Source organism: Phyllobates terribilis, unplaced genomic scaffold (assembly GCF_046119375.1).
Source record: "Phyllobates terribilis strain yellow unplaced genomic scaffold, ASM4611937v1 Scaffold_7__3_contigs__length_470593459, whole genome shotgun sequence".
Taxonomy (NCBI): domain Eukaryota; kingdom Metazoa; phylum Chordata; class Amphibia; order Anura; family Dendrobatidae; genus Phyllobates; species Phyllobates terribilis.
Window position 1 is genome coordinate 115,612,594 of NW_027362767.1, and position 14,626 is coordinate 115,627,219.

Consider the following 14,626-nt stretch of genomic DNA (forward strand, 5'->3'; position numbering starts at 1 on the left):
TGGTCCGAAGTACAAATTAATTTTCATCCTAAATCCCTATCTCTTTAATGCCACCATAAAAACTCTTTTCTAATATACTTGAATTAAAAATTCCCTATCCTTCCCTCACTACACTATCTAACTGCTTTTTCCTTTTTGTTTTCACTTCCTTTTTGATGATGCTTCATTTGAGAATCCCCAGTAAATGCTGGCATACTCAAATGAATCGTCAGCAGGGGTCAGAGGCTGCTGCCCTCGCCCCCTCCCTGAAATGAAGCGTCACCAGTGACCCTCGTTTCAGTTGCTGGGCTAGTCCCTGCATGATGTGCGCAATGACAGCGCGCTCTCTCTTAGAATACCCAGCCTGCAAAGATCAGCGCCACCCGGCAAGTGACATCAATGGTCTCTACACGCTGGCTATTCTTACAACTCCCTCTGGTGCTGGCTCATTAATCCTGATCTGAGACAGTAACAGAGCGCGCTGTCATTGTGCACACTGCACAGTGCGCATCATGCAGGGACTAGCCCATCCCCAGAAATAAGTGTCACTGATGGCACTTCATTTCAAGGAGGGGGCATAGGCTGTGGCAGTAACATATTTGATTATGCATAATCTGCATGCAGTCATCCTGTGACAACTATAGCACACATGACTGACGCCGGCCAATCACTAAGCAGTCACCCGCCACCTAGTGATTGGCTACAGCAGCCCCATGCGCTGTAGTTGTTACATTACTGCTACAGCCTGTCAACAGACTATTGGGTAAAGGTGGAATAATATAATTACAAAGTTGGTAGGTATAGTTTTAAATATTCTTAAACTTCACACACAAACCATGTAACTACAGTCAGGCCAGTGTTAGCTTTACAGAGGTTTTGTGTTGCTGTAGCACAAATTGTCAGAACATATCCTATACATGTCGGCTTAGTGGCTGCAGTACACACTAGGTGCCACTATAACCTAAATGTTCTACAACATAACTAACTTGTATTAAAGACTATTGGAAGACAATGTTTCATACCAGTGAAATCAGAATCCCATCGGCAAACAGCACTGTTTCAGGGTTTTTGCTTCTCATCAACACAGAGCAGGGTCCTAGTTGACTGGAAACGATGCCGTTAAAAGGTGTTATCATTAAAGAGACCTTATTCAGACTTTATTATTTTAAAAGCGATTATGTAAAAAAAAAAAAAAAAAGCAAAGTATCTTATACCAGCCAAACCAGAGACTCATCTGTGGATAGCACATACTTTTGGGGTCCTTGATTCTTGGCCTTTTGGCTAAGACCATGTATTGTATTTGTTCTTATCAGAACAAGATCTACTCCTTGGAGCATAAACACCTGAATATGTTTAGGAAGAGCTACTTTGCCCAGAGATCATTGTGGAAGCCTTCAATTAAGTTCTCTGTCTATATATAAAAAAAAAATTTGAAGAAGAAAACCATCAATCAATAAAGACTCAGAGCTTTGACGAAGAGAAAGACCAACATCCCATAAAGAACTCCTCCGAGAACCTTCCTCTAAGAAACTTTGCCAAGTAAGACCTGAGCTGAAAATTTGTATAGCTTTTTCCCAATTTGAGAAAAAAGTTTACCATTCACAAATATTTGGTCATACCACACAAAATAATTAAATAACTTACCACATGTCTTCTTTACATCAGCATCATTTTTTAAATAACTTTTTTTTGTTAGGATGTTAGAAGGGTTAAAACATGAGCAACAATTTTATTTTTTTTCAATTAAATTTTCAGAACCTATATTTCTCCAATAACCCCCCACAACAGCACCAAAGGAGGATGTCACCCCACCCTAATAGGGACAGGAAACACAAAGAGGTCAAATAGCCCCTCCCTCCAGTGTTTTTTCCTGTCCCTATTGGGATGAAGAGGTCATCCAGCATGCTCTGTGCCGGCGGCAGAGACCCAGCATACCTTTTAAGCCGGGCAGCTGGGACCGAGCGGTGTTCTCCTCCTCCTCCTCCCCTTATTCTGCTCCCGTCTCCTCTGGGACTCGGGGACCCCCATCCCAACCGAGTCCGCGCCTGCGGGTAAGGTCCGGTGGGTGTCGGGCTGGAGGCTTCCTCGAGCTCTCCAGCCCAGCTCCTCCCCCCTCTCAGGCAGCCTCCGGCGTTCTTCATAGCGGGAGAGACGCGCGCCGGATCCCGGAAGTGATGCGGACCGCTGGATAAACGTCACTTCCGGTCTGCGTTCCACCCTGGAATGCAGTTACCTAAAAACGACCGGAAAGTGACGGGGGATGCCGAAACAGGGTCCCTTAGGTTACTTCCTGTCCGTTTAGGACAATCTGGCCTCTGAAAGGGATAATAAAACCCCGCAGGTGATCGCAGGTGTTCCTGCTTCACCAATTGGACCAAGGGGAGGAGCCTTCCCACCCTCCTCCCCAGGGAATGAGGGAAAGCGCTGTGTCCAGTCGCCTATATGAGAGCCCTGGACAGAAGACATCTAAGGTAGGACCTAATCCGTTTTGTATATTTATACACTGGATGGTCAGTAATCTATCTTCTCCATGTCTGCGGAGCCCAGTGCGATTCCAGCCCCAGTAAGTCTGGCACTGGGGGTCCTTTCCTAGGTGCAGGTTATAATTGATACATTAATTACCCTTCTCCTCTTTTTTAGGGGGACAAGGATCCTGCACCAGGAAATAAGTCTAGCCGGAAGTGTGCTATATGCGCAAAAAAACTATCTTCTTCAAACAAGAAATAATTATGCTAGAAATGTATGGAGAAGATTATTAGGAAAGAGCTGCTATCCCTCATAGATGAAATCAAGGGTATAGTCCGTCAGGATGTTCAATCTTCATTGGCCTCCTTTTCCCGATCCACTTCTGACTCGCCTCCATAGGCTAAGAAGAGGAAGATTTCCCTGGAAGAAAGAAGAGACTCGGACTCCCAGGACGAAATATCCCTTCCAGAAGACCTCATAGAGGAAGGTCAACTCAGCCCAGCAGAGGAAGGTCCGGAAAATAAGAAATATTATTTCTCAACGGAATTTATGGAATACCTCCTCATAGCTGTAAGAAGAACAAGAACGATGGAGGTGGAAGAAGAGAAGCCCACTAGATCAGTCCAGAAAGAGATGTTCAGTGGTCTCCGTTCAAAGAAAAAGATGGTGTTCCCGATACATAAAAACATCCAGGACTTAATCCTGGACGAATGGGAAAATCCTGAAAGACGACTGAATACACCAGCAGAATTGAAAGACAGGTTTCTGGTAGATGAAGAAACCTCAAAATGTTGGACCGAGATACCTAAGGTCGATATTTAAGTGGGTGGAGTCGCTAAAAAAACAATATTACCATCCAAGGATTCGTCGCAACTGAAGGATCCTCTGGATCGAAAGATGGACAGTTTTCTCAGGAAATCCTGGGAGAGATCAGCAGCCCTTCTGTACACTAATGTAGTTTCCACGTGTGTTGCACGATCCATGTCGAGATGGCTCATCCAACTTGAAGAGCATCTGGCTATAGGCACATCCAGAGAAGAGATACAAGCTTCCCTACCCTTGCGGCTGAAGGCCACTGACTTTCTGGCAGATGATTCAGCGGAATCTGTGAGAGTAACCGCCAGAGCAGCAGCTCTATTGAACTCCACAAGGCGGGCACTATGGCTGAAATCGTGGAATGGTGATGTGGCCTCCAAAATAAAACTCTGTTCCATTCCCTTCAGGGGGGATATATGTTTGGCCAGGCCCTTGACGACCTCCTGGAGAAGGCTGCTGATAAAAAGAAGTCCTTGCCAGAATCCAGACACTACAAGTAGACCCCCTTTCACCCCCCGCGGGAGCAGAATCCCCAGTACAAGGGGAAAGGGAAGTCTGGTCGGTGGAGCTACCCTAAAGGAGGGAAAGATAGGAATATTTTTTTCCCAAAAGGACAGCGACAACAGAAGCGGTGACGCCAGAGCAGTGGGGGGACGAATCATGAAATACCTTCCCCAATGGCAAAAGATCTGCTCCAGTCAATGGGTCTTGAAGGTAATTCAAGAAGGGGTGAAGATCGAATTCTCCTCATATCCTCCAAGAAAAGTAAGGATAACTCGTCTAACCTCCCTGAGATTAAAAACCGCACTGATGTCCGGCCTAAGAGACCTACTATCCTTGGGGGCTATTTCACCAGTCCCAAAAACAGAAAGACACACAGGCCACTATTCACGCCTGTTTATGATAAGAAAACCAAACGGCACTTACAGAATAATAATAAATCTGAAACCCTTAAACCAATGCATCATCTACCGAAGAATCAAAATGGAGTCCATCAGATCAGCAGTTCCCTTGATAGGACAAGGATATGTGATGGCAACCATCGACTTAAAGGACACATACTATCACGTCCCTATACATCCAACATACCGGAAATTTCTAAGGTTTGCGGTGGTTCAAGAGGATAAAACGTTACATTTTCAATTCAACGTATTGCCGTTTGGGATATCCTCAGCGCCAAGAATATTTACCAAAATTATGTCAGAGGTAGTGGCTTTTATCAGAAAGGAGAAAATCTGCATCATTCCCTACCTCGATGACTTCTTACTAGTAGGTCCCTCGGTGGCATCACTCTGGGAAGATCTGCAAAGAACAATCCAGATCCTGACCACTCTAGGGTGGCTGATAAATCATCAAAAGTCAGACCTGGTCCCTGCCACAGAAAAAACGTTCCTGGGTGTTCTACTAGACTCTGCCAGACAAACCTCCTTCCTACCAAAGGACAGACAGATACTTTTGAGATCCAAGATATCGAATCTGAAGACCCTGAACAGGGTGTCCCTAAGATTTGCCATGTCAGCCCTTGGCTCCATGACAGCCTGCATTCAATCCGTAGCCTGGGGTCAGGCTCACACCAGGGTAATACAAACCCATATTCTAGCACAGTGGGACGGATCCCAAGACTCCCTAAACAGGAAGATCGTGATCCCTCATTATGTGAAGACATCCCTGTCATGGTAGCTCAGCCCAAAAAACCTAAGAACAGGGGTTCCATGGTCTCAGTTCGCTCTAATAACAGTCACGGTAGATGCCAGCAAGACTGGATGGGGAGCCGTCGTCGCTCAAACCCCCTTCCAAGGGGTCTGGACAGAAGAGACCGGCAGGAGATCCTCCAACTTCCGCAAGTTAAAGGCAGTGGAGGAGGCAATCAAAATATCGGCTCCAATCATTACGGGCAAACACGTAAAAGTCTATTCAGACAACATGACTACGGTAGCTCACCTGTCCCATCAAGGGAGTACAAGGTATGAGAATCTAAAAAGTATCTCAGCAAGAATATTCTTCTGGGCAGAAGGACCTCTTCGTTCCTTATCAGGTCTGCACATAAAAGGCTCAGACAACATCCAGGCCGATTTTCTGAGCAGAAGGAAAATCCATCCGGGGGAATGGGAGCTGGACTCAGACATTTTCCACTTGCTGACCAGACAATGGGGTTGTCCGGAGGTGGACCTCTTTGCAAGACGCCAGAACACCAAGGCAGAAATACTTTTCCCTAGATCCAGACTACGTATGCCTGAGGATAGATGCATTCGCTCACCTGTGGCGTTTCCATCTAGCTTACGCTTTTCCCCCAATTCCATTGCTACCCAGGACCTTACAGAAAGTAAGGACCGAGGAGGTCAAGATATTCTTGATAGCCTCACTTTGGCACAAAAGAAGCTGGTTCTGTGCACTAAACAGTCTAAGCATAGAAGGACCCCTCATTCTGCCAGCAGTCAAAAACCTTCTCCATCAGGGTCCAGTACTCAATCCAGATCCAGAGAACCTCCATCTAGCGGCCTGGCTTCTGAGTTCACAATCCTGAAAGCCAAGGGACTCTCAGACCGAGTAATTCGTACCCTACAAAGAAGTAGGAAACAAATCACAAACTCCATATACAGTAAGATATCAAAGACCTTCCTAACATGGTATAAACCGAATATCCCAGATCTTCGACATCCTGACATGATCCAGATCTTGGATTTTCTACAAGAGGGGCTGGAGAAGGGCCTTAGATCCAGCACCCTCAAGGTACAGATCGTGGCGCTGAGTACCTATTTTGACCAGAGCCTAGCCGAACACTGATAGGTAAAAAGGTTCATGACGGCAGCTACTCATCTGCGTCCCAGAATAATCAACCACGTTCCCTCCTGGGATCTTAATAGCGTCCTTTAAAGGTCTGACACTACCGCTGTTTGAACCTTTGGCCTCAATAGAGCTGGATAAATTAGCCTGGAAAACAACTTTTTTAGTAGCGATTACCACTGCCAGGAGAGTGGGAGAAATACAGGCCTTCTCGGTGAATGACCCATATTTGAGAATCCTGGATGATAGGATTATTCTACAATTGGACCCATCTTTCTTGCCAAAGGTGGTCTCAGACTTTCATAGATCACAGGAGATAATTCTGCCATCCTTCTGTCAGGACCCAAAAAATAAAAGGGAAGAAGAATTCCATACTTTGGACGTGAGGCGGGTTGTTCTTCACTACCTCCAAAAGACAGAGGCCTGGAGGAAGGATCACAACCTCTTTATTCAGCCATCTGGTCAGAACAGAGGAAAGAAAGTCTGAAAGGTTACCATCGCTACTTGGATCAAGAAAGTAATTGTGGAATCATATCAGATCCAAAATCTCTCACCACCAGAAAAACTGAAAGCACTCTCTACTAGAGCCATGTCCGTCTCCTGGGCAGAAAAGGCTAGCGCTTCCCTCGAGCAGATATGTAGAGCAGCTACATGGTCCTCGGTCCATACCTTCACCAAGCATTACAAACTTAATTTAATGTCCATTAAAGACTTGTCCATTGGGCGGAAAGTGCTTCAGGCCATTGTCCCTCCCTAAACATGAGTCTTTGGTACTCCTCCTTTGGTGCTGTCATGGGGGGGTTATTGGAGAAAATAGAATTACACATACCGGTAATTCGGTTTCTAATAACCCTCCACGACAGCACTGGTAACTCCCTCCCAGGCTTGGTTAGCCAAAAAATCATCTAATTTGAACCAGAATCAATATAATTTGAAGCATCCGTACTTGTGTGGTCCTTTATAAAACACTGGAGGGAGGATGAGGGAGGGGCTATTTGACCTCTTTGTGTTTCCTGTCCCTATTAGTGTGGGGTGACATCCTCCTTTGGTGCTGTCGTGGAGGGTTATTAGAAACCGAATTACCGGTAAGTCTAATTCTAATTTTTTTCAAGGCCATTTTTTTTTTCAAGTGACTTTGAGGGGCGTATATGTCAAAAAACCCTGCAAAGACGACCCCATTTTAAAATCTTCACTACTCAACCTATTTAATACTGCATCCAGAAAGTGTTAGGCTGTGTGCCCACTATGCGTTTTTCAAGCTCCCCGGTGGCTCGCGATGGTGTAAAAGGACCTTCCATGACATCATTTAGTCAAGTGACAGGTTACTTGACGAAATATATTTATATATATATATATATATATATATATATATATATATATATATATATATATATATATATATATATATATATATATATATATATTATATATAATATAATATAATATATTTCTATATATTATATGTCAATATATTTATTTGTATATTTTGTATTTACATGTAGAGGGCAGTATCAATGAAACAATGAAGCTTTTTAAACCACTGAACAGTCTCTCAACAATAGTCTCTTACGGAGAAACATTCAGTCATTGTTACCTCGAGGGACAGCGTAAAAAGTGTAGTTTTTTTAGGTTTTCATTTATTGTTTGAGCAAAAAAATGTATTCGTTTGTTATACATTTCTGACGTTAACACCTCTTATCTCTTTTTTTACAAGTGACATTTTTGTGGTTTGTTTTCTCACTTGAAAATATCTAAATATTTCACATTTTGGATATCAGCCCTGTTTTGTGTCCGCTTAGATTTCTTTTCTAATTGATTATATCGAAATATGTCCTTTTTCATGTTGCTTGTTTCTAGCATCCGGGCCAAAAACAAATGACAACATCCTATAAGGAGGCTATAGATAAAAGAGCAAGTAGGGTAGAATGAAGGTTCCATAGAACAATCGGTCAGTGATTTATTTATTAGGGTATTTTTTTTGTTTAGGAGGGAGGTGGATTGTGTCAGAGAGAAAACGAGTCAGGCAATGTTGTGCTTTAATCAGACAGGAAATAGGAAATGATGTCATTAGCTAACAAACAGGAAACAATGAATAAAACACAATGAGAACACAGCTTTGTGTTGAGAATTCATGGATGAGAAGTATCCATGGATTTCACCCACTTGCCTTATTATTTCATTATTTTTTTTTATCAGGGGTAGATTTTGGGACATTGTCTGGATTGCAGTGTTTTGCTTTCCCAGGCTATATTTACATTGCTGGATGTTGCTTGCATGTTTGAGTGATAGCAACTTCCTATTCCCAAGATTTCTACCCAGTTTTATTACATAGTGTTGAGAACCTTTAACGAGTAAGAGTCATTTTCATTTTTCTTTCACAGATCAACAGAACATATAAAAATAAGCAACTTTGTAATGTATTTTATCAGAGAAATCTGCTTCTTTCCTTTCCTCCACTGATCTTTCATTCTGGGGTAAAAAGCTATAACATATGTATTCAGATTTTTTCATTACAGAGATAGATGACAGTTGGTGCTTTTAAAATTCTATGATGGGAGGAGCTAGAGTGAGACATTTACTGTGAGTTCTCCTGAACAGTTACAGTTCTCCTTAGAACTTTCTGACATTTACTGCAAGTTTTCCTGACCAGTTACCGTTCTCCATAGAACTTTCTGACATTTACTGCTAGTTCTCCTGAACAGTTACCGTTCTCCATAGAACTTTCTGAGCACCAACCGTCATCTCCTATCTCTCAGTAATGGGAAAATCTGTATTTACTGATGACCTGTTTTACCCGTGAATTAAGAATTTTGAGAATAAATGACCAGTCCAGGAGGAGAAGCAGATTTCTCTGATAAGATATGTTACAAAGTTTCTTAATTTCATGCATACTATTGATTTTTTTATAAAAATAAAAAAATAAAATGACGGTAACTTCAAATACATTATTTTTTATTCACTTAATGTGTATATATTTCATGCTCATTTTCCTTTTGTTGTTGTCACTAGATATAGCCACCTTAACCCCTCAGTGACCAAGCCTGAAAGGGTTTTAAAGATTTTTCTTTTTTTTTTTTTCGTTTTTGCCTTTTCTCATTTTAGAAGCAAGCATTTCTCTATATTTTTACAGATGTGGCTGCACATAACCTTGTATATTCAGATGAAGTTAGTTCACTATTTTCTGTTGCTTGGGGGGATACATACAAATTTTACTGGTCTAGTTCTATGTTTTTTACGTGTATATAAAAAGATTTCTTTGACATTGTGTTTTTCTCAATCTCTCGTTATTTTAAATCTTTAAGTTACTGTACCGTTTTTACTTCTTTTTTCAGGATCCCAAACTTCATCTTTGCTTCCAACACAGAAGCATGAACACAGGTCACCAATGCAAGACATATGTGAAACCATAAACCATTTTTGGAAAAAGGTATTTAGTGGAAAAAGATTTTTATGTCTGAAGAAATAGTGACTATTCTGGAAAAAAAAAAAAAAGTTTGTATGAGTTCATGAAAAAATACACAATTACAAATGTAACAGCGGGGGGAGGTGAATTGGTTGGGAATACATGAAAAAATATACAATTACAAATGTAACAGCAGGGGGAGGTGAATTGGTCGGGAATAGTTTACTAAGACATTGGCAGAGCATTGAGTTTGTAGGACACTGTTTAGTTTCACACATTGGTTGGCCCTTGAGTTGCTCAGTATTGTTCAATTTCACACCTTGGTCAGCCAATGTTTACTTTTTTGCATCACTAATTTAACTAAACTGTACTAATCCTAGCTGCCATTCTCAAATGAGAACACCAGACACTATGGTTTAAACTTGGGGAAAATCACAAAAAAACCATGGGGTTCACATACTGCTGTACTCGCTTTTTTTCACTAAAAACCCAGCAAAACCTGATATCTGCGTTTTTTGATTGGGGGCATTGTCCTACTGGAAGACCCATGACCTAGGATGCAAACCCAGCTTTCTGACACTGGGCACTACATTGTGATCCAAAATCCTTTGTTAATCTTCAGATTTCATGATGCCTTGTATACAGTCAAAGCACCCAGTGCCAGAGGCAGCAAAACTACTCCAAAACATCTTTAAACCTCCACCACATTTGACTGTAGGTACTGTTTCCTTCTCTTTGTAGATCTTATACCGATTTCGGTTATCAGTAGAATTATGTGCTTTACCGAAAAGCTCTATCTTGTTCTCATCTGTTCACAAGATGCTTTACCAGAAGGATTTTGGCTTACTCACATACATTTTGACAAACTGTAGTCTAGCATTTTTATGTTTCTGTGTCAACAGTGGGGTCTCCTGGGTCTCTCTCCATAGCGTTTCTTTTCATTCAAATGGATAGTTCGCACTGACATTGATGCACCCTGAGCCTGCAATACAGCTTGAATTTCTTTGGAACTTGATTGGGACTGCTTATCTACCATCCAGACTATCCTGTGTTGCAACCTTTTATCAATTTTTCTCTGCCATCCACGTTAAAGGAGATTAGCTACAGTGCCATGGATTGTAAACTTCTTGATTATGTTGCACACCGTGGACAAAGGAATATCAAGATCTCCGGAGATGGACTTGTAACCTTGAGATTGTTGATATTTTTCAACAATTTTGGTTCTCAAGTCCTCAGACAGTTCTCTTCTCCTCTTTCTGTTCTCCATGCTTAGTGTGGCACACACAGACACACAATGCAAAGATTGAGTCAACTTCTCCCGTTTTTATCTGGTTTCAGGTGTGATTTTAATTTTACCCACACCTGTTATTTGCCACAGGGGAGTTTGAAGGAACATCATATGCTTAAAACCAAGTTGTTTACCCACAATTTTAGAAAGGTGCCAACAATTTTGTCTGACCCATTTTTGGGGTTTTGTGTGAAATTATGTCAAATTTGCCTTTTTTTTCTCTGTTTTTTTTTTGTGTTGTTCCAATACACACAAAGGAAATAAACATGTGTATAACAAAACATGTGTAATTACAATAATTTTCTGGGAGAAATACTTTATTTTCTTGAACAATTTCAAGGGTGCCAACACTTCCGACCTTGACTGTATATTGTCTGGTTTAAAATTACAATTGTGCTGTTACTCTATGACTGCAGACTTGTGAATCTTCCCAGGGCATACACTGTAGATAGCACAGATAGATCAGTAGATGGATAGATATGGAATAGATATAGATGGAAAGATAGCCATCCCGTTTTTTTTCAATGCCTACGTCATGTATCGGCTTCCTATGATGCCAAAACGTTGGCCATCATTAATATTTTGAACACTGGACATAGGCTGATGTACTAATAAATACCTTTTACTTTCTACAGCATCTTGAATGCCATGGTTCTCAGGTACACCAGATTAGCTCTCTGAACACTTCCTTACTGAAAGGAGTGTACTTCTGGTAGACGTGGCACCTACTAACAGCTGATTGGTGGAGGAATCTGGTGTTGGATCATCACTAATCTGATATTGATGACTTAACCTAAGCATAGAGTCTGTAAGTCCTTTACCTAGCTGAGTATTTTACAAAAATGTTACAGGTCCGGCACAGTACCTCCTCAGTTCTGAGCTCACTATCCCTTTTCACAGTGTTAGAAACCGCAGCAGGGAGGGTGTTGCGCACAGGTCTTTACTTTATGGAGAGAGGCGAAAGTATTTACAGTTTAGAGAGGACAGAAAACACACTGTAGAAAAGGAGGAAAGTACAAGACGAGTAAATAAATGCAGGGTAGAAGCTGAGCTGAAATATGAGCAGTCCCTTTTTTGTTAAATGTTTATATCACTTTTGCCACAGTATTCTGACTGATGAGTACAGATTTGTTGATCTTCTTGTAGCCTTCACCTTTGTTGTGTGAAAAAATTATTTTCTTTCTGAGGTCTTGTGACATTTCTCTTCCATGTGGTGCCGTTGCTGACAGCATGAAATGGAAGGGGGTTTCTTTGTTAAGTAACTCTGTTTTATAGTCGACTGTCTTCTGGACACGTGTTTAAGGATAATTACACTTACCTGTGGTTGAAGTTTTGTTAATTAGGATTTTGTAGTCTAAACTGTAGCTTTGCTCTAAGACTTTCATTGGGGTGTTCTCATTTTTGCAACATGGTCTTGAATGAATTTGTTAGGAAAATAATATTTTTGGGTGAGTAAAATAACAAATCTTGTTTGCAATCAATGGCCCATAGTTGTGGGAATATTTTATAGTATGATATCCCATACAAAATGTTGGTTCTGAAATCTAAAGGTTTTCTGATAAATCTGTTGGGTTGTACTCATTTATGCTGAGCTCTGTATATAAAGTGCTAGTAGAATTATTTAACTTCTCACTAGTTTACTTGGTTTATCTGTTTGTTACTTGTTTGTGGAGGTGTAACAAAGTCACTGGCAGAATACTGGAGGGGAGATATGTTTCATTGAGGCTGTTGGCTTCAGTGATGTGAAATGTGAAAGTCTTCTCCTGCATAGTAGATGCAGAGGGGGTTAATCAGCTAGATTTAAAAGGGCATGTTTTAAAGGTGAATGGCCATAGTATGGGCAGGAGGCCATTTACCATATCTCCACCCCAGGGTATGGTCTGGGCTTTAAAAAGCCAGCTTTGTGACTCAGGTGTGGGTCAGTATCTGGAGAGGCTTGCTCCAGAGAGGAGCTTGAATGTGTTGGGCTGAACCCTGAGTGGCCGAACCCTGGCAGGTACAAGGACTATGCTGGACATTTTCTTTTATTCTGCTATTATGTGAGAAGAGCTGTGTTTATTTTTATGAACTCTATATTGGTTTATGCCGTTTAATAAGCCAATAAGAAATTTAAAGAGACAGTTTACCACAGTGGTTGAAAAATTTGTTACTGATATAAATCTAACATAGCCGAGTTGTTATTTGCAAAAATATTACGTCGATCTAGTGGTGTTCCAAAAAGATTTAAATTAATATTTGCTTTGGTATTCCTCATTTTTGTAAATTTGTCAAGAACAGTATGCTCTAGAGAGGGAAAACCTGGTATAAAACTTTCTGAAGTGCCTAATTTACCCATATGCCAAATTTGGTGCAGTCGTTTAGCTGTAAATTAATATCTTATATTTATTCCATTTTTTGCTCATATGTTGAGAGCTGAAACACAATCTAAGATCTTCACAATGCTTGATCTGCCTGTATCCAAGTTGCGGATTTTTCTTTAGGTTGGTCCATTCATTTGACCATTCATAAAGAACAGACAACAGAAATTCATATACAGTATGTGTGTGTGTATATATGTATATATATATATATATATATATATATATATATATATATATATATATATATATATATATATATATATATATATATATATATATAATATTACAGTCATGGCCAAAAGTATTGAGAATGAGACAAATAGTCATTTTTCCAAAGTTTACTGCTTCATTTTTTGTAATGGCAATTTGCATATACTCCAGAATGTCAAAGAGTGATCAGCTTAACAGCAATTACTGTACTTGCAAAGTCAATATTTGCCCAGAAAATGAACTTTAACCCCCAAAACACATTTCAACATCATTGCAGTTCTGCCTTTAAAAGGAGCAGCTAACATCATTTTAGTGATTGATCCATTAACACAGGTGTGGGTGTTGATGAGGACAGGGCTGGCGATCAATCAGTCATGATTAAGTAAGAATGACATCACTGGACACTTTAAAAGAAGGCTGGTTCTTGGTATCATTGTTTCTCTTCAGTTAACCATGGTTATCTCTAAAGAAACACGTGCAGCCATCATTGCACTGCACAAAAATGGCCTAACAGGGAAGAGTATCGCAGCTACAAAGATTGCACCTCAGTTAACAATCTATCGCATCATCAAGAACTTCAAGGAGAGAGCTTCCATTGTTGTCAAAAAGGCTCCAGGGCGCCCAAGAAAGACCAGCAAGCGCCAGGACCGTATCTTAAAACTGTTTCAGCTGCGGGATCGGACTACCAGCAGTGCCGAGCTTGCTCAGAAATGGCAGCAGGCTGGTGTGAGTGCTTCTGCACGCACTGTGAGGCGGAGCCTCTTTGAGCAAGGGCTGGTTTCAAGGAGGGCAGCAAAGAAGCCACTTCTCTCCAGAAAAAACATCAGGGACCGACTATTATTCTGCAAAAGGTACAGGGAGTGGACTGCTGAGGACTGGGGCAAAGTCATTTTCTCTGATGAATCCCCTTTTCGATTGTTTGGGACATCTGGAAAACAGCTTATTCGGAGAAGAAGAGGTGAGTGCTACCACCAGTCTTGTCTCATGCCAACTGTAAAGCATCCTGAAACCATTCATGTGTGGGGTTGCTTCTCAGCCAAGGGAATCGGCTCACTCACAGTCTTGCCTAAAAACACAGCCATGAATAAAGAATGATACCAGAATGTCCTCCAAGAGCAACTTCTCCCAACCGTCCAAGAGCAGTTTGGCGCCCAACAATGCCTTTTCCAGCATGATGGAGCACCTTGCTAAAAAGCAAAGGTGATAACTAAATGGCTCATGGAACAAAGCATAGAGATTTTGGGTCCATGGCCTGGAAACTCCCCAGATCTTAATCCCATTGAGAACTTGTGGTCAATCATCAAGAGACGGGTGGACAAA